Source organism: Myotis lucifugus, unplaced genomic scaffold, assembly GCF_000147115.1.
Source record: "Myotis lucifugus unplaced genomic scaffold, Myoluc2.0 scaffold_291, whole genome shotgun sequence".
Taxonomy (NCBI): Eukaryota; Metazoa; Chordata; class Mammalia; order Chiroptera; family Vespertilionidae; genus Myotis; species Myotis lucifugus.
Genome location: NW_005871339.1, coordinates 130,304 through 149,320, shown reverse-complemented (window position 1 = coordinate 149,320; position 19,017 = coordinate 130,304). Strand labels below are relative to the sequence as shown.

General features: G+C 48.0%; 1 protein-coding gene and 1 pseudogene across 1 annotated transcript in view; both read right to left on the bottom strand.

Annotated features, from left to right (window-relative positions):
- Nucleotides 1-6,255, bottom strand: part of AGPAT3 (1-acylglycerol-3-phosphate O-acyltransferase 3) — a 56,626-nt gene extending 50,371 nt beyond the window's left edge. Inside the window, exon 1 of the mRNA XM_006099908.3 lies at nt 6,211-6,255. The gene's annotated coding sequence lies outside the window, so the exon portion shown is untranslated. The remainder of the gene's footprint in view (nt 1-6,210) is intronic.
- On the bottom strand, nt 1,649-6,422 carry LOC111828173 (annotated as a pseudogene).
- Nucleotides 6,423-19,017: the final 12,595 nt, after the last annotated feature.

Sequence of the window (19,017 nt, the reverse complement as noted above, 5' to 3'; positions counted from 1 at the left end):
CATGTCAATCACTTCAAACCGGCGGAGATCACCGACCAGCAAAGGGAGCTACTTCACAGAGAAATACCTTGACCAAAGCAAGCCAGCAAGGTCGAAAAGGATGACTAGATGTACATCGGGGAAATGTAAGTAAAAAGAGGTCCAAATGCTTGATATCAGAGAATAAAATATCCGGCCAAGTGACATTAAATGACAAAGCAGGAATATTTATAATGCTAGAACTAAAATTCTTAAAGATCTGATGGCTTAATACCTATGTACCAAATAACACAGCAGCCAGCGTGTCGTGAAGCAGAAAGGAATCCCCGCAGCTGACCATGACAGACGCTCCATGTCTCCATCAAGAAGAACAAGGGGTCGGGAAGGAAGAAGGGCTGTCCAGAGACGCAGAGCAAGGTCGGTGCCGAGGCCTGAGGCACAGCCGATCTGCACTTGCTAAGAGGGAACACCCTTCTCCCTGTCGCTCACAGAAACATCCACAAACAGTGTCCAGATATATGAAGCAACAAAGAAGTTTTCAACACATTCCAAACAGTAACTATAATACAAACAATATGCTCTAGAAATTCATAACAGAATCAGAAAACCGAAAAGGCCTTCCTCCCTGAAATGTAAACATTCTCCTCTCAGATGTTCCTCTCCAGGGCAGTAGAAAATGACTAGAAAACATAATGAAAGTGACAGCAGGGCTCTGAGGAAAACGAACTGCATTAAATACTTTAAATTTTTAGAGATGAAAGCACGTAAATAAGAGAATGCATGGAAACAAAAAGTTGGAAGAAAATGACAAAGTAGCTGAAGGAATTAATAAAGGTAAAAGTAAAATATAGTGAGTTGGAAAAAAGCATTCTAATTAATTATAAATTTTTAAAAGATGGTTTCTTTTTAAAAAATCAATTAAACAGACCAGTCACCTATAGCAATAAAAAAACTAATAAAAAAAGAGAATAAAATGAATAAATTAAGAAAAGAGGGAATAAGCATCAAAATAAAATATTACTTTAAATCGTGGAAGTGACTGCACATCTCTATGCAAAACCTCGATCAAGTGTATAATTTTCTAGAGAAAAGAAATTTACAAAAAAAGGGACATAGGAAGGATGGAGAGCCTGGGCAGACCTACTTTTGTAGCACTGAAAGAGCTATCTGTCATATCTGATGAAAGAGACCAAACCCAGATGACTTCACAAGAGGATTCCACCAATCCTGCACCAACAGGTCATCTTAACACTATTTAACCTTCTCCAAGTCCTAGACTAAGAAGGCAAACTCCCAAGTGCCTTGTACAAAGCAAGTGTGACATTACGTTCGCAATGCGGCGGAGACTCGGCTAATCCATGTTCTCAGTGGGATGGGAGGGCCGCCAGGGGGTCTGGGAGTCCCCTGCCCCCCCCAACCCCCCGCCCCAAGGCTGTGCTGGGTGAGGCAGGAGTTTCTTTGGGAACCTCAGCCACTGCTGACACGGATCCCTGCACCGTCCCCCATTAGGTCAGACATGAAAGAGGTTGATTACGTTGCAAAAATATAAACCAATGCCACTCTCCTCACTACATTGTTTTTCAGTTTTGAAAAAATATAGTTTTATTAAAAATGTGACTGATGTTGACGTGCAGTGGGTTACTGCCTTTCTCTATGGTGGGAGCGTGGCTTATTCAGCTGTGCCAGAGTCCAGGCGCCGGGCTTGCCGTGGGCTCCTGGTGTACGAAGCCCGCACGTTCTGCCACTTCTTTCTGAGCCGCGACACCAGGAAGGTGACAGCTAAGTGGATGCTGCACACAAGCTTCACCCTGTCATCTTCACGTGGCCAACAGCCACTGCCAGACACGCATCCTCCTCATCTGCATGTCACCTCATCATTTCGGCCACTACGTTCTCGTTGTGGGACAGCAAGGACAGGAACTGGTCCAGGCCTGGGCTTGACCAGAGACTGAGGGCAAAAGACAGCACACTTCTTGGCCAGCTTCGTATTCTTTTTGAGTTTTTTCTTCAGCGCCTCATGTCCCTGTGGGGGGTGTACTAGTAAAGGCCTTGGCCTCAGCACAGGGCTGCTGGTCCCCAGATCACATGTGGAGAAAGTGGGGCAGGAGTGGACTTCCGCCTGGCGGTGCCCAAGGAGCGTCTGTCCTTCTGAGGGTCACAGTTCTTTAAGCCGATCTGCAGCCTGACTGTCTGCAAAGACCTCCTGCGCTGGCGCTGCCTGTGCGGGACCTCCCGCACCGCCTCGTGCAGGGTATCCCGGGAGACTTTGCTGCTCAGGGTCCCTCGCACGGCCAAAACCAGAAAGAGCTACTGCTGCTATTTTAAATAAATTATTAATGACTTTTAAATGTTCTTGGTGTTAGTTTCTAAAATAGTATATACATCAACACCGGGGTTTCTCCACATGGCACTACTGACATTTGGACCAGATTCTTTGTGGTGGGGCTGCCCTGCGCACTGTCGGATATTAGCAGCATTCCTGGCTTCTACCCTAGAGGCAAACAGAAACACCACCACCACCGCCACCACCACCACCACCACCACCACCACCACGTTTATCAACCAAAAACATGTCCTGGCACTGCCAAGTGTAAAGAGATCAAAGGTTTGAGAACCACTGCTCTTCACTTATGAATATAAATGTAAAAATTCCGTTAAAAATTAGCAAACAGAACCTAATAGCATATTTAAAAAAATAACACATGAAGACCAAGAAGGGTTTGTTCCATGAATGCAACCATGATTTTATGGTAGGAAATCTATTAATAAAATTCATTCTATTTCTTTAAGAAAAATGCTGGTCAGGTAATTTAGCAAAATCCAACCTCACTTCCTGATAAAAACACCCCATAAAGTGGAGGCAATTTAAAAGATTATAGACACTCATTATATGCTTCCCCTGAAGGCGACACACCCACTACGGACTCCCCTGTAAGGTAATAACCTCTTCACCCCAAAGTCAGCATTTCCTGAATGAGAAACAATCAAGGCATTCCAGGAAACAGCAGGAGCCACGCAAAATGCCCATTACTGAACCCATCGCAGGCAAGAATATAGATGGAATACTCACAATAAATATATATTAGCAGACTGATTCTAGCCATGCAGTTTAAAAAAAAAAATCATGACAGCTCTAGCTGGTTTGGCTCAGTGGATAGAGTGTCAGCCTGTGGACTGAAGGGTCCTGGGTTCGATTCAGGTCAAGAGCACATGCCCGGGTTGCAGGCTCGATCCCCAGTAGGGGGCATGCAGGAGGTAGTAGCCGATCAATGATTTTGTCATCATTGGTGTTTCTCTCTCTCTCTCCCTCTCCCTTCCTCTCTGAAATCAATGAAAATATATTTTTTAAAAATACTCCAAAATTTTAAAAAATAAAATAAAATCATGACCAAATTTTGTTTATATCAGGACACAGAAACAGTTTACTATAGAAAATCAATTAATCTAATTATTGGCAATAAGAGAAAAAGGAAGAAAACAAGCCTATTTCACTGGATTCAGGAAAGGCAGACGGGAAGTGCAATGCCACTCATACTTAAGGAATGACCATCGAGACTCCATCCCAACATCAGAACTTACTGCGGTCACAGTGAAAGACAAGTAAAGAATAAGAGAAATAGAGATTGCACAGCTTTTGTCATTGGTACGTGAGATGGTTGTCTACACAGGAGATCCAAGGAGTTCTTGAGGCAATTTCGAAAAATGGAGAGCTGCAGGAGATGGTGGCCAGAACATGGACACCGCTCCACCCGCGGCAGCACCTTCGCCTCCCGCCAGGGCTGCCAGCTGCCCGCACGCCTCCCTGACAGACGCCCACTTTGGAAGACAGTGAAGAGAGCAAAGTGGCACTAAAACTGAGAAGGGGCCACACACGCGTGACATTCACTCCTGTGCCAGGCCTGCGTGGTGCCCTCCCTTCAACGTCTGGGGCTGGACCATCCCTCCCGGCTCAGCCCTGTTTCTATGGACTCACCTCTTCACTTCAATTCACGTGGAAGCGAGTAGGAGAACAGCTCAGGCAATGCCAGGCGCCGAGTCAAGAAGGCGGCCAAGACAACTCAGGTTGCACGTGACGCGGCCACCAGATAGATACCTGTGATGTGGCCCCCGGATGCCCTTCCCCACAGTCTCTGTTCCAGCCAGAACCCCCGATACAGAGCCAAACCGACGGCACACCAGGTCCTGGTGCGCCCAGGCACGGCCACTCCAGAGGAACGCTTCAATTTTTACTTCTAGTCCCCAAGAGATAAGGAGCTGCCAGGCAGGCGGTGTCTGTGAGACAAGACGGCGCCCGCCACGGTGGCCTCTGCCTGGTGTTAGACGCCTGGAGGCAGGCAGCCCTGCCCAGGAGCACTGGTGACCTGGACAGCGAAGGCATGTGAACCTGCGTGCACACGGCCCTTTACGCGTTCCAGCAGGAGAATGCAGGGTGGGAGGTACCAGAAAACAGACGCCCCTTCCTGGGAAAGGAACCTGGTCCAGGAAGCTGATTTCTGTCTCCAATCTCCCCAAACTCCATCCTTCTGGGAGAGGTCCGGCTGCTGACCAGTGAGTGACCCTGGGCCCCTCTAGCCCAGGAACAACCCGTGGCGGGGGACACACGCCTGCTGTGCACGGTGCAATGTGCCTCCCGATCGCAAGGCTCCCGGCATCACCCACAGCCCCTGCAGCTCTGCACGCCCTGGGCCCCAGGACCGCTGGCAGTTGTGAGGGAGAGAATCCCCTCAGCCCCAAGCATCCTCCAGTCACTGCAGGTGATAATCGACAGGAAAAGAAAGTAGTGCATTGAGAGCTCCACCCTAGGATACAACATAACTGTGATTTTCTTCTGTACACAATAGCAGCTCGCAACAACTTAACAAGTGAAACCCTACGCTGAGTATTAAATCAATGATGAGCAAAGAAAGCACATACACTTTTGATTCAGAATGTCAGAGTCTACAGCCACACCACGCCCACGATACGGCCAGGCTTGTGTCATATTTATGGTAACAGTTACTAAACAGGCACTCATAAGAAAAGACTTAATTCTAAAGTGACACTAAACAAAGTCATTTTAACTTGAAAAGGAAGGCAGTACTGCAGTGCTCAGTTCATATATTTAAGCAACATTATTTTAAACAAGCCAAGACTACAAATACAAAAAGTATGAGATTGGCATGGGGTTGTATCAACTTACTCATATCCCAAAAACTGTTTGTTTTTACCAAATAGTAGCTATCAGCACACGGTTCGTTGTAATCATTACACAGGAGCTTAAACATCCTGCCTGAGAACTGGGAACTATTAATTAAATGTGCAAACTTCTAGACATGGTGGCTGGGACCCGCTCTTCGCAGACAACACTTTAAAAGACAGGTGACTTCAGGCCCAGAGAAGAAATGGCAGGAGGCCATCTGGTGGAGGCATGATTAACAGAAAGGAACCTGTCGCTCACTGACCTAACACTAGTAGATCTCAAGACTGCGTGTGGGTGCAGGAGGGCGGAGGTCAGCTTGGAGCCTAATAGAAGGGTCCCGGACTGCCTGGAGCCAGGACACAGAGGACAGAAGAGGGGGTGCGGGTAACTGGAGGCCCCTCTGTGGGATGGGCCTGAGGACTCTGATGACTGGGTACCCCCATGCCCACCCCGATTCAGTGCTCTCCGCCAGCGCTGCCGATTATCACTGGGCTCCCAGGGGAGTGCCCCATGGAGAACTGGGCCTCTTCCTGGCAAACATGCCCACAGACCTCGGGGTCACGTCACCCCTGGACATCTAAATGGACGGCCATGTCTGTCTCAAACAGTCTCTCAATCTTCAGGGTCTGCTAACGGGGTGATGCCCACTGCTGCTCCCCCGCGGACACACTGGGACCCAGCGGCATCTTTAGTCTGGCCCCCCAGGAAAGAACAGAAGGGGAGACCCCATACCTGAACTTTCTCATTTCGCTTTTGGGTAAATGAGAACTGATTAACAAATACCTAAGAAAACTTCAAAGCACATACCCCTTTAAGAAATCAATCAACATGCGCTAAGGCCCAACTGTGCTCCACAAGGTCCCTTCAATGTCACTGAAGCTAACTCAGTGAGCTCGGCTCTCCAGGCAGATGGACTTCTGGGTCTGCCAGCAAGAGCTGTGCCCAGATCACGAGGACGGGACCCACTCCAGGGCCGTTCCGGGGAACAGAAACACACACACACACACACACACACACACACACACGCTCGGGTGCCTCCTCTCCTAACTTACCGAGGCTCGGGGTCAGCACAGCCAGGGAAGCAATCGTCCTGAGAGGTTCTCACCTTGAGGGCCTAAAAGCGAAAGGCACAAACATACGTCCTTACGCAGGAAAAACCCACGGTGACCAAACCCCTGCACATCAGGGGAGCTGACCACCGGGAATGAACTTTATTTCCCCGTGAACTGAATACTCCACCACCTTCAGCAAATACCGAGGCCATGGCCCATTCGGGGCCTTTCCGAGCCGTGACTTCCCACTGCCTGATCGGGAGGCCCCACAGATGGCTCACAAATGAACACACCCCAGGAAGGACCACAAAGCAACTTCCACCTCCCCGCAGGCTCTCAGGAGCAGCTGAGGATGGGCTCCTCCCGCCATGCGCCACGCAGATCCAAACAGCCCCCAGGCCTCTGCCCTCTGGATGCCAGGATCTGTCCTTCCCGGCACAGCAGTGCTGCCCGACCTCGTTCGCACTCTTGCTCCCTCCCAAACCCGACAAAACCCTGCACACCGGGCTCCCCTCCAGAACAGCCAGCCTCCTCTCCCTCCAGCACGACCTTAGGCTGTGACCAACGAAGCGAAACCCCAGGGCCACTGGCCAATCTTATTCCTTGTTTTTGTTTGCTTTAAGTTGTGGTAAAATATACATAAAATTCACATTTTAACCACTTTTTAATATATGTTTTTATTGATTTCAGAGAGAGAGAGGGAGAGGGAGAAAAATCAATGATGAGAGAGAATCATTGATCGGCTGCCTCCTGCAAGCCCCCAACTGGGGATCTGGCCTGCAACCTGAGCATGTGCCCTGACCGGGAATTGAACCCTGACCTCCTGGTTCATAGGTCGACGCTCAACCACTGAGCCATCCCAGCCAGGCCATTTTAACCATGTTTAAGTGCACAGCTCAGTGGCATTAAGCACATTCACACTGTTGTACAACCATTCACGTCATCCATCTCCAGAACTTTTCACCTTCCCCAGCTGCAACCCTCTCCTCATTAAACACTAACTCCCGCCGCCCCAGCCCCTGGCACCCAGCATTTGACTGCTCTAAGCATCTCATATACGTGGAATCATAGCCTTCGACCTTTTGTGACTGGCTTATTTCACTCAGTATGATGTCCTCCAGGTTCATCCATGTCATAAGCATGTTTGTTTTTAAGGTTGAATAATATTCCATTTAAGTATACACCACATTTTTCTTCTATCAATCGTGTCGTTTTAGCTTCCACATTTAGGCTTATGACCCATTTCGAGTTGATTTTTTTACCATGGGAGGAAGTAGGACAAAGGTTCATTGTTTCTGCATATGGTGTCCAATAATCCTGGCATCACTTGTTGAAAACGCTACCACTTCCTCATTGAATTGCGCTGGTACTTTTGTTGGAAACTGATTGACTCTAAATGTGCGGGTTTGTTTCTGGAATCATTCCATCCCACTGATCTCCATGCATACCTTTTCCACAATTAGTGAAGCAAGAGAGTCTTAAAACCAGGTCATCTTTTGTTTGTCTCTTCAAAATTATTCTGGCTATTCTAGGTCTTTGAATTTCCATTAACTTTTAAAATGAGCTTGTAAATTTCTAAAAAAACAAAATAAACAAACAAACAAAAACCTTGCCAGGATTATGATTTTGATTGCACTGCATCTCCATGTCAGTTTTGGTAGAGCTGACATATTAGTGTCATTGGGTGTCCTAGTTCATTGACATAGTATATCTCCCCATTTATATAGGTCTTCTTTAATTTCTCTGGGTACATTTTTTGGTTACATTTATCCCTAAGAATTTCATATTTTCCCTGCTGTCGTAAATGGTGTTTTATTACAAATTTTAATTGTCCAGTGCTAGTATACTGTCCAGTGTTATACTGACCTGTATCTTGTAAACTCACTGAACTCACCTATTAGTTCTAGTCGCTTATTGTAGATTCCGTAGGGTTTGCCACACCTGTGAATAAAGATTTCCCTTCTCTTTCCCATCATGTATGTCTTTTATTTCCTTTTCTTCTCTTACTTTTCTAGTTTAAGGTTGGTTAAAAGCGGTGAGAAGGTGGGGGACATGCCAAGGTCACAGGGCCCTCCCTCAGAGGCCACTCGGAACCTCGACAGCCCTGTCCAGTGGGAGCTTGACGCGAGCCACAAAGGGAAGTGCTCCTCCAACCGTACATTTTCTAGCGCCACATGAAAAAGTGAAAAGAAACAGGCAAACATGACTTAATAGTACATTTTATTTGACCCAATATATCCAACATCCAGTCTGTGTAAAAGCCTCTTAGGGAGGTGTCTTACGCTCCCTCTCATGCTCTTGGGAATCGTGTGATGTCACACTGACAGCACCTCGGAACCCTGGGCAGCCGCCACACCTCCGGCTCCGCACAGTGCGGACAGAACACGCCTCTGAGGTCCTTGTCCTCCCATCTCCCTTTTCCACTTACAAGTTAAGAATTTTAGTTTCATGAACTCTTTGACTTCAAGTGATTTTACAGTGGTTAATTCTTCCACTGGATGGTAGGCATGGGGATTCAATATTCTGTTTTCATATTTCTTAATTTAAAAAAAATAAGCTAACCCATTCCTGGAAATATAATATAATCACAAGTTATAAAATAAAAATGACAAAATTATCAAATACCCCCAATTTTCTATTTCTTCTGTAAACTTTGAAAGGAGAAGAAGAAACTGAACCCTTTCTGGAAAGAAGTACTAATAACCAAGCATAAACAACTCGTAATTATCATCACTTCCTTTTAAACTTTCTCTTTTTTTCTAGAAAAAAGTTCTTATTTATAAGAAGCCCCTCTCTTATTTATATTCTCTGTCTATCAGACCGTCTCTCACCCCCAGCGCCCCTAGCCCCACTCCCAACAACAGGAAGGACCACCTCTGTCATCAAACCACCACCTGGTACAAATCTTTCTTGTTCTGTACAGTTGACGTGCTACATGTCACACAATTCAAGTTACACGCCATGTCAAATAAAGCGCATCTGGAATGCTCCGGCCGCCGCTGCTGACTCCATGCTGCGCTCGGGATGGGCCAGGAGCCTCTCCCCACTTAGCTGCTGATGTCATTATCTGGCAGATGTATGTGAGTGGGAATAAAAAGACTAATTGGTAAGATCATTGTTGTTAAGTAAACCTGTCCTACCCTAAATGTGATGGCAAATGTTAAACCTTATTTTCAAAACCTCCCTTCCCACAAACAAATGGCAGTAAACACAATCGCTGGGAAGAGGGGCGATACCCCAGCTGAGCCCATTACCCCCCCAACCTGAAGTCGCCCTACAAAGTCCCTCATGCAGCTTTCTTCCAGGGGTTCCCAACGCAGCCCTCACTCCCAGAGGAGCCTAAGGACACAAGACCAGAAGGACAGGTGGCCTCACCTGCCAATCAGCCACCCCAGTGCCACAAAGTGACCACAACAGCTAGCAGCCCCTGCTGCTCTCAGACTAGTGGCTTTCAGGGAAGGAGAGATGCTACTCTCAGATTTGCTGAGCCATGAAATGATTCAGCAACAAGGAAAACCCAAAGCTGGCACAGAAACACGGTGCTGAATGGTGAGACAGGCAGACACCCAGTTTGGGTGCGGGTGGGTGACACAGCTAATGCCAATGCACCTGCCTCTACCATGCTCAGAACCTGAGAGACACTAGGCTGCAATGCCGCCAGGCCTCTTCCAGACAGAGTAACAGGGATGGACAGAGCCCACGGTCTCCTTCGTCGGCACCCACGGGAGGCAGGAGAGCCAACACCGGCAGGAGAGGCACGCGGAGGGACCCTTGCCAGGTGTCCAAGGGCTCGCGGCCAGTTCGGGGACGAATCCGTGCAAAGCTCAGTCCCTGTTTCTGTTCTTGCTCTTCTCCCTGTGGCGCTTGCCAATCGCAGCCCCTTCTTCTTAAGTGCCGGCGTCCCGGGGGCAGGCCGGCCGGGACTCACACACCACCACGTGGGCCGTCACTTCTCCACCAGGCAGGAGGGAGGTGCGTGGTGTGTGCACACCTCTTTACAAAGCGCTTTCGCACGTGGCCTTTCCCATCCTCACAGGCTCCCGGGGCAGAGGAGCAGAGGCCATGCAGAGCCGCTGTCACCCATGCTCTCGGCCTGGAGCCTACGGTGCGCCCTACACCGCCACAGAGGACAGACCAGTCACCTGCCACCACTCTCACCGCGTGACCTCAGCAGAATTGCCTAGGGCGCTGTTGCAGTTCACAGTGAGATCCCAGCATGTGGGATTTCAAAATGAAAAGATAACGGAAAATGAAAAAAGTTAGGCGCCTGGAAGGGTGTCATTCTTTCCAATACGATGGGGTGAGTGGAAACAGCGTGAGCCTTTCAGAGGGTAAGGGTGGCATCATCCCATACACCGAAAGGTTGTGGGTTCGATTCCCGGTCAGGTACATAGAGGAGGCAACTGATCAATGTTTCTCTCACATTGATGTTTCTCTCTCTCCCTTCTCTCTCGAAAATCAATAAACATATCCTCAGGCGAGGATAAAAAATTAATTAACCTAAAATCCCCACACATTTAGAAAATAAAAATGTCTTTTAGATCACTCATGAGTCACAGAAGAATAACACCAGAAATTGTTAAATGCTGAGACCTGAACAATGAAAATGCTACATACCAAAATATACAGGCTACCATAAAGCAGTTACAGCCTTAATGCTTACGATAGAAAAAAGTCTGAAAGTTAAGAAATGAAGCTTAGAAAAAAATAAAGGATAATAATAAAGAAAAAAGGAGTAAAAAATACAGGATAAAAAATATTAAACAAAATAAAAGCTTTCAATTCAATAACCTAGCAAAAGAACACCAGAATAAACGGAAGGAGCGTGGAAAGCACTAATGACAATGAAAGCAGAAATCAATGACACAGAAAACAGAGACCATGGAGATGGTCCACAAAACTAAAAGCTGGCTCTGCAGTCAGTAACAAAATAGATAAACCTCTGCTGAGATGACTCGAGAAAAAAGAAAGGCGAGAGCAATTTTAGGAATGCAAAGGGAACTTAATGTCAGACATAGCAGAGATTTTAAAATTAAGAAACTATAATGGCCTCTGTACCAAGGAAATGGCCAGTTTCATGAAATGGATAGTACGGTAGGCAGCCCTGAGATGACCCCCCCGGGTTCACACCCTCGTGCAATCCCCTCCTCTTGAGGGTGGGTTAGACCTGGTGACTGGCTTCTAACAAGAAGAGTACAGCATCCCAGGCCAGTGTGGCTCAGTGGTTGGGCACTGACCTATGAACCAGGAGGTCACAGTTCAATTCCCAGTTAGGGCACATGTCCGGGATTACAGACACAATCCCCAGTGTGGGGTGTGTAGGAGGCAACCAATCAATGATTCTCTCATCACTGATGTTTCTATCTCCTTCTCCCTTCCTCTCTGAAAATAAAAACATTTAAAAAAAAAAAAAGAGTACAGCACAAGTAATGGAAGGTCACTTCCGAGATGAGCTTTTGAAAGACTGCAACTTTCTCTCTCCCTCTCCCTCACCTCCCTCCCTCTTCCTTCCTCTCTATCTTTTCATGTTTGCGTGCTCTTATGAGCAAATTGCCATGTTGGGGAGGCCCTCAGAATCCTGAGGACAACAACCCATGAGTGACCTTGAAAAGGGACCCTTCCCCATAGAGCCTTCAGGTAAGACCACAGCCCAGTGACACCTCAATGCAGCCCATGAAAGCTAAGCTGTGCCCAGATTCTTGGACCACAGAAACTATGAGATGACAGTGTTGTTTTTAAAGCCAATAAACATTGGTGTCATTTGTCACACAGCACAGGTAACTAATGCAGATCCCTCCCTAGAAAAATAACTTACCAAATCATATTCAAACAGGATTGGAAAACCTGAACAGATCTACAGCTACTAAACACACCCAAGTAACCAACTCCTGGATCAAGACAGAAAGCATTCCCAGTGCCCCTAGGAGGCCTGCATGTTCCCTTCCCGTCCCCAGTGGCCCCTCAGTGGCCACACCCTAACTCCAGGCAGCACGGCCTGGTCTTGCCTGCTTTTGTGCTCCCTACCCGTGGATCAGACAGCACGCACCTCTGTGCCTCACGCCCTTTGCTCCCACCTCTGTAAGAGCCACACATATCTGCCTGTGGTTGCAGCTACTTCATCTCTTTCCCATCGTGTGCATTTTATTTGAAGCAATATTCCGTTGTACATACACACCACATTTTTCTTCTCCAGGGTCTGCCCACTAAGTGGCTGTGGCCACCCTGTCCTGCCCGGGGTCCTGACACGCACACTGGGTCACATGCAACGGCCTCGCCTGCAGATCTGGCCACGAGGTCTCTGAAGCGCTGCGCCATTTACAGCGCTGGGCCGAGGCTGCCGTACCTTTTAGCCACCCCGGTGGGCAGGCCGGCACCTCCCTGTGGCCGTATTTTTGCATGTCCCTGATGACCAATGGAGGTAAGTCTTTAATCTCTTATTGGCCTCTAATCCCGGGAGGCGCAATGGGACGATTCAGAACCAAACAGCCTGTGTCTGTACCAGCACGACAAGGGGAAACAATAGCATCCTTGACTTGAAATCGGGAACAAGACAAGAACACCCTGTCACGCTGCCATCCAACACCACCCTGAAGGCCCAGGCAGTAAAATGGGAAGGAAAGACAGTAAAGGCACAAGGATGAGACAAAGCCATCACCATTCCCAGATAATAGGGATGTCTGCGCAGAAAATCCCCAAGTCCACAAATCTAGAAATAGAGACCGGCAAGGTGACTGGCTATAAAATTGATACCCAAAATCAACTGCCTTTCTGAACAACATCCACAAGAAGTTAGAAACCAATTTAATTAAAAATAAATTTTGAAAACACCACTTACAAAAGCAACAAAAATTATAAGTGTCTGGGAATAAATTTAACTGCAGAGTCTAAGACAGTATGTGGAATATTACAGAACCTAATTGCAAGTCATTTAAAAAGATCTTCATTAATGGAGACACATACCATGTTTACATCAAGAAGACTTAATATTATAAAGATGAAAAATCCCCCCAAGTGGATCTACAGAATTAATACAATTTCAATCAAAATCCTGACAAAGTTTTCATGAAACTTGACAAGCTGATTTTTTTAAAAATATATTTTTATTGATTTCAGAGAGGAAAGGAGAGGGAAAGAGAGATAGAAACATCAATGATGAGAGAGAATCATTGATCGGCTGCCTCCTGCATGCCCCTCACTGGGGATCGAGCCCACAATCCAGGCATGTGCCCTGACTGGGAACCGAACCATGACCTCCTGGTTCATAGGTCAACACTCAACCACTGAGCCACGCAGGCCAGACAACAAGCTGATTGGAACATTTACACAGGAAAGCATAGAACAAGAGCAGCCAGGTGCCTCACAGACCCAGGGGGAGGACGTCCAGACAGCAGGACGGGTAGAGAGCCGAGCGGCACGACGAAGCCCATGGAGACACACCGACCAGTGGGACAGACAACCAGATGGAGGGGACCTGGACATGGCAGGCCAGCAGGGAAAAGGGACTCGCTCACTGAGGACCGGGATGGGGCCACTGGCTCTCCACGTGGGGAGAGGAGAGAACCGCGCCCTACTTCCACCACCCAACTCCGGGGCATAAGGACTTCAGTGTGGAGAGCAAACTTTAAAACTTCTACAAGAAGATGCAGGAGACCCCAGGGTGGGAAGGACTTCTTATCAACACTCAAAAGGCATTACCCATGAAAGGAAAGATGGGTAAAGTCCACATTAAGTTAGGAATTTCTATTCATCAAAATAAAGTAAAAAGACAAGACTCAACTGGTATTGGGGTCCAGCCCCAGCAGGTCCAGGGGTTCCCAAAGGTGCGGACAGAGTCGGCGAAGAAGGAAGGACACGGAGACAGTGTTCAGTTGATCAGCATAGCCAGGTTCTCCCTTTATTGTCCTGTTACATCTGTATTTATACCAGTTGATCCTATAAGCATGCCTCTATAATCACATCATGGTATGTTTTGGGTAACCTTCTACAGTTCCTTGTTTTATTTCCATAGTTTCTTATCTGACCTTTGCTAAAAATCCTGTCTCTATCTAGTTGTGTTGATTTTAATCTTGTCTAGGTTAATCTCTGTGTTCCATTATAAGGGCTATTCCAAGGTCACTGCTCTACTGATAAGCTACAAGGAAGTGACTGAAGGAGATTATCCTACCCAGTAAAGGTTAGGTCCTCCCAGCCTCGCTGGTGCCTTCCCTGGGAATGCCCTGTGTCGGTGTGTCTCCAGGGGTATAGGTTTTGGTGCTTTCCCTGGTGGGCAGACCCCTGGGGATGTGGGCCCAACAAGTCCCAAATTTATTGCCAACAGTCTTAGTCTAAGTTCTTCATAAGTAGTACATGGTATTTCTGTAACACTAGGGGGGTTTACTGATTTAGTCTCTTCCTTAGTCCTGTTAATCCCTAACTCCAGGGAAAAATCTTCACCTGGGGAAACAACCTTTATCGGGGAGGTGGTCCTGTTTAAAACACATAGCGCTAAGAGGGGGAGCAAACATATGCCATATACGCCAGGTCCCTTGAAACACAAGCTGTGCAGATGTTTCTTTCCTGCAGTGACTGTGTCAAGCAGCAAGGGTGGAGCAGCTTCCGGCAAACTGGGAAAAGGCATGTGATACACCCACTACAACACAGGATTGGTATCACGAATATGAGGAAACATGTCATATAGAACTATATGGTTTTCATCTGCAGATAAAGGCTTAGGTTTCTGTTATTCATTTCCTGCTTCTCTTGCATGCATTTGGGAAGTGCTCATTGTGTCTTCATTTAATTAGCTCAGTTACTTTATTTCAAAAATTAAACATATATTTGAGGCCAGAGGTTGCAAAAATAGGGTCTACTGACTGAATTAAAGCAGGAACATTTTCTATTTGCCTGCATGGTCTGTTAAAAATAACTGCATATAAAAATCCAGCTTCCTGGCTTGTCCCGGCAGACCAAAGATCAGTGACTCTGGTCCTGCTGGCTGGGCGTCAGTGCTGGGTCAGGTGAGGGGGCCCCAGAAGAGGCGCTCGGGCATCACTCACGTTCACACGGCCATCATCATCGCTCCGTCGCTGGCTTACCTTCCTCCCTGTCCCCTGTTGGAATCTGTGTCTACAACTTTCACATGTAGCTTTGTTCACCAAAAAAAGAGAAGTGTTTATACCCAATAACTCTAAAGTGTGAAGGAAAGTAGTGAGAGGCACAAAGCAGGTGGGGCTCTGGGAAGACAGGTGCTCGCCTGGAGCTGGAGCCGACCTGCAGGCCACCCGGTGCATTTGCGAGCGAATATCTAGAACTTTAGCAGGTGCCTCGGTTGAGAAAACCGAGAATACACGCTGATGTGTGTGCTGATCTCTGTCATCCGTCTGGAAGCACCTGCCGGGACCCTCAACCTCGGAGGCGTTGCATCAAAGGGGCCTGAGTGACAGCCTAGGGCAGTGATGGCGAACCTATGACACGACTAATTTTTTTTTGGTTGATTTTTCTTTGTTAAATGGCATTTAAATATATAAAATAAATATCAAAAATATAAGTCTTTGTTTTACTATGGTTGCAAATATCAAAAAATTTCTATATGTGACACGGCACCAGAGTTAAGTTAGAGTTTTTCAAAATGCTGACACGCCGAGCTCAAAAGGTTCGCCATCGCTGGCCTAAGGAGACCTGCCAACCTCCTGGCACTGCTCACCTTGACGCTCACCTCCCGAATAACCCAAATGGAGGCCGTCTTCACTTAACAATTTGACTGCTGTCTTATTTGGCAAAAATTGCTGATACTGAACCGTATTTTGCAAGGTCTATCAATTGAGTGACTTCTCTCTGAACTAAGAATTACGTGTATCTTCCTAATAAAAGTTACATCCCTGCACTCAGTCAATCAATCACTCCAATTAGACCAGGACCGTCATCTAGGTTAGAAATCAATCTGTGGGGAGTTTCACGCAACCATCAGCACGTTCTTATGCAACGGGTCAATGGGCAGCTCTGCAGTTCAGCCCTACCTAGCGTCTAGTGAAACGCTGAGCACAGTGAAGCTGCATAAACTGAATTTCTGTGCTTTCCGATGCAGCATCATATCTGCCTTGTGTCTGTTTCTATCATCCCAGAGAGGGATTTCTGACTCCCGTCAAGTGAGAAGTTTGTGAATGAGTACTTCTGGGAAGCCATTCACTCAGTCTCTGTTTCTAAAATGGAGGTTTTCATTTACTGAGTTCTCTGAGCATCACGGCGATGTGGATTTAATCAGACCTTTGTCTGAAATCTAATTCACCTGAGCGACCCTGGCCAAGCCTGCCCACCTCAGTTTCTCCATCTGTGTAATGGGGCAACACTACTGTCCTCACAGGGTTGTTTTGAGAATCCAACAACAAGAGAAGCACATAAAATGCCGGACAGGTGCAAGAATTGTAGCTGCTGCTATGAAAACAATATGCGGAGCCTAAATTACGCAGGAGGGGACACAGTTAATGTCGGCATATACTCACAAAGTTTTCAGGTCAGCAAACGACGTGATGAAGAGAGAAGCCGCCACTCCTGGCGCTCCGGAACCCTGCCCCTTGCCTGGTGTGCAACCTTTAGGGAGCAGGTCCCCGGGAGCCACGGCTCTGGGCGAGGTCTTTCCTGGCAGCGGCTTTTACTACCGCTCGTGGCAGAATCCATCACCCTGCCCTTTATGACTGAGTTCACTCCCCACCGCCTTCCGAGGGGGATCCCGAGGCTCCATGTGAACGACACGTGGCCTCCCAAGCTGCCCTGGGACTGGCCTCTCACCGCTCCCACCTGAGCACCCGGCTTCAGCTTTTAGTCCTACGCCATGCAAAGCACGTGGCCAGGAAGAATTCTGCCTGTCACATGTTCAAGAACACGTGCTCCTTTCGGTGTGGTGACACCAACATCTAACCCTTCTGGCTCCTGGGGAGAAGACAGGGCCCAGTGTGACCACAGCACCAGGGCCAGTCAGAGAGCCCAGCCCCAGTTCCCCTACCCGCTCCCACCTCCACAGACGCACACGGACGGCCCACTGTGACTGTCCCAGTCTCTCTCACACCCTGCTTGGTAAAGATAATCAATACTAAATAAGTAACTAGACACAAAAGACTGTCAGAGGATGAGCCACCGATGTGCTTGCCCACGACGCAGCATTTTAAACTCAGTAATTTAGGATTCGTTTCAAAATGATCAGTGAGTGGTTTCAGGAACGAACGATGAAGTCACAGTCCTTTCCCTTTAACACTTGAAACGACTCATTTAAAACTTCAAGCATTGTTTGACCAAAGAATGGTTTACCAAAGTAAAACCCATACAATTCCTGAGCGACTGTTTTTACAAAATTCAGTCAACCTGAGGTAATTTTCTCAATGAGAAGACTAAGTAATAAAAATCTCCGTTGTACAAACCGTTCAAAAGGAAACAGACAAATGTAACCCACCCGCCCAAGGCTCTGCTCTCTCAACATCAATCAGCCACAACCTGTAACCGTAAAATGTTAGAGTTTTTGACAAGGCGAGAGGGGGGAGGCAAGGATGGGAGTGGAAGCCATTGCTCTTGCCACAGGTGCATCCTGACGGTGACAAGGGGGCGAGCAGCTAACAGTGAGGGGCCAGCCCCCTCTCAAGTCCGACTGAGAGTCAATGGAACGTGTGTGTTTCAGGGTCAAATGTGACCTGACAAATTAACCAGACCCTCCCAGGCCAAACCCCAGTCAATTTGGCTCTCCTCAAACACAACATCTGTTTTTCATTTTCCCTGTGTGTGCAAGGGTTTCAACATTCCCTCCCACCCTGATTTAATCAGAGATAAAAGTTTACAGACTTTCAGCGGACAAATGGGTCTAAAAAGATGAGAGTCCGTGGAGCTTAATTTAAATTCTGGCCATGCTGATCTGTGATCTGACCTTCAGCAGGTAACTGAACCCCACTGTTTTTCCACGACCACTTTCACAAGGTCCAAGTCCGATCGGGGACAACACATGTCAAGGGTAACCCGGCGTATCCGGACCCACTGCTAGCCAACAGGGGGAGTGCAGTGAAACGGTCACTTGGATGGATGCTCTTTTTCTAACTTCCAACATAAAGCAACTCCCAGTTTGCCTCCGCAGCCCTGACACACCAACGTGTGTACAGACACAGGGCGCGTCTCTGCAAGCCAGTGGGCCAGCCCAGGGACAGGGGCCTCCCCCGCGGGGCGCAGCTTCCAGAATCGGGACTCCACAGTTCAAGGACCCCGGCTGGGTCTTCCTTCACACTGACATTAGGCCTGCTCTCACCAACTCTTCAGGCGACTGCTCAGACACAGGCTTTCTGGCAGAGATGCCCAGGTGGGGCCCCCTGCCCTGCAGGTGGGGCGAAGAGAGGCGCCCCAAGCGCAGAAAGTTTGGTTCAACACGTTAAGGCGCCTTACAGTGTCCAAGGCCAAGGAGAGGCTCCTGTGCCTGCAAATGTCAATCACATGTAGCTTCTTGATGAAACACTGAATCAACACAAGCTCTGAGAGTCGCCAAGAAATGGATACAGAAGTGAATTGTAACAGACTAACTATGAAACTTTAGGGGGGGGTGGGCACAACAGGGGGCGGGGACAGAAAGGAAGTGATCACATTAGAGAACCCAGACCTCTCAGGAAGCGCTGAAAGGGAGAAAAGCGCGGTTAGCGATCCCTAAGTGAGGATCATCAGCCCGCAGGGCTGTGACTTAACTCGCAGGGAACCTCTGGGCTGGGTGCGGCAGCGCGGCCCATCAGCACCAGCGTGGCCCATCAGCACCAGCGTGGCCCATCAGCACCAGCGCGGCCCATCAGCACCAGCGTGGCCCATCAG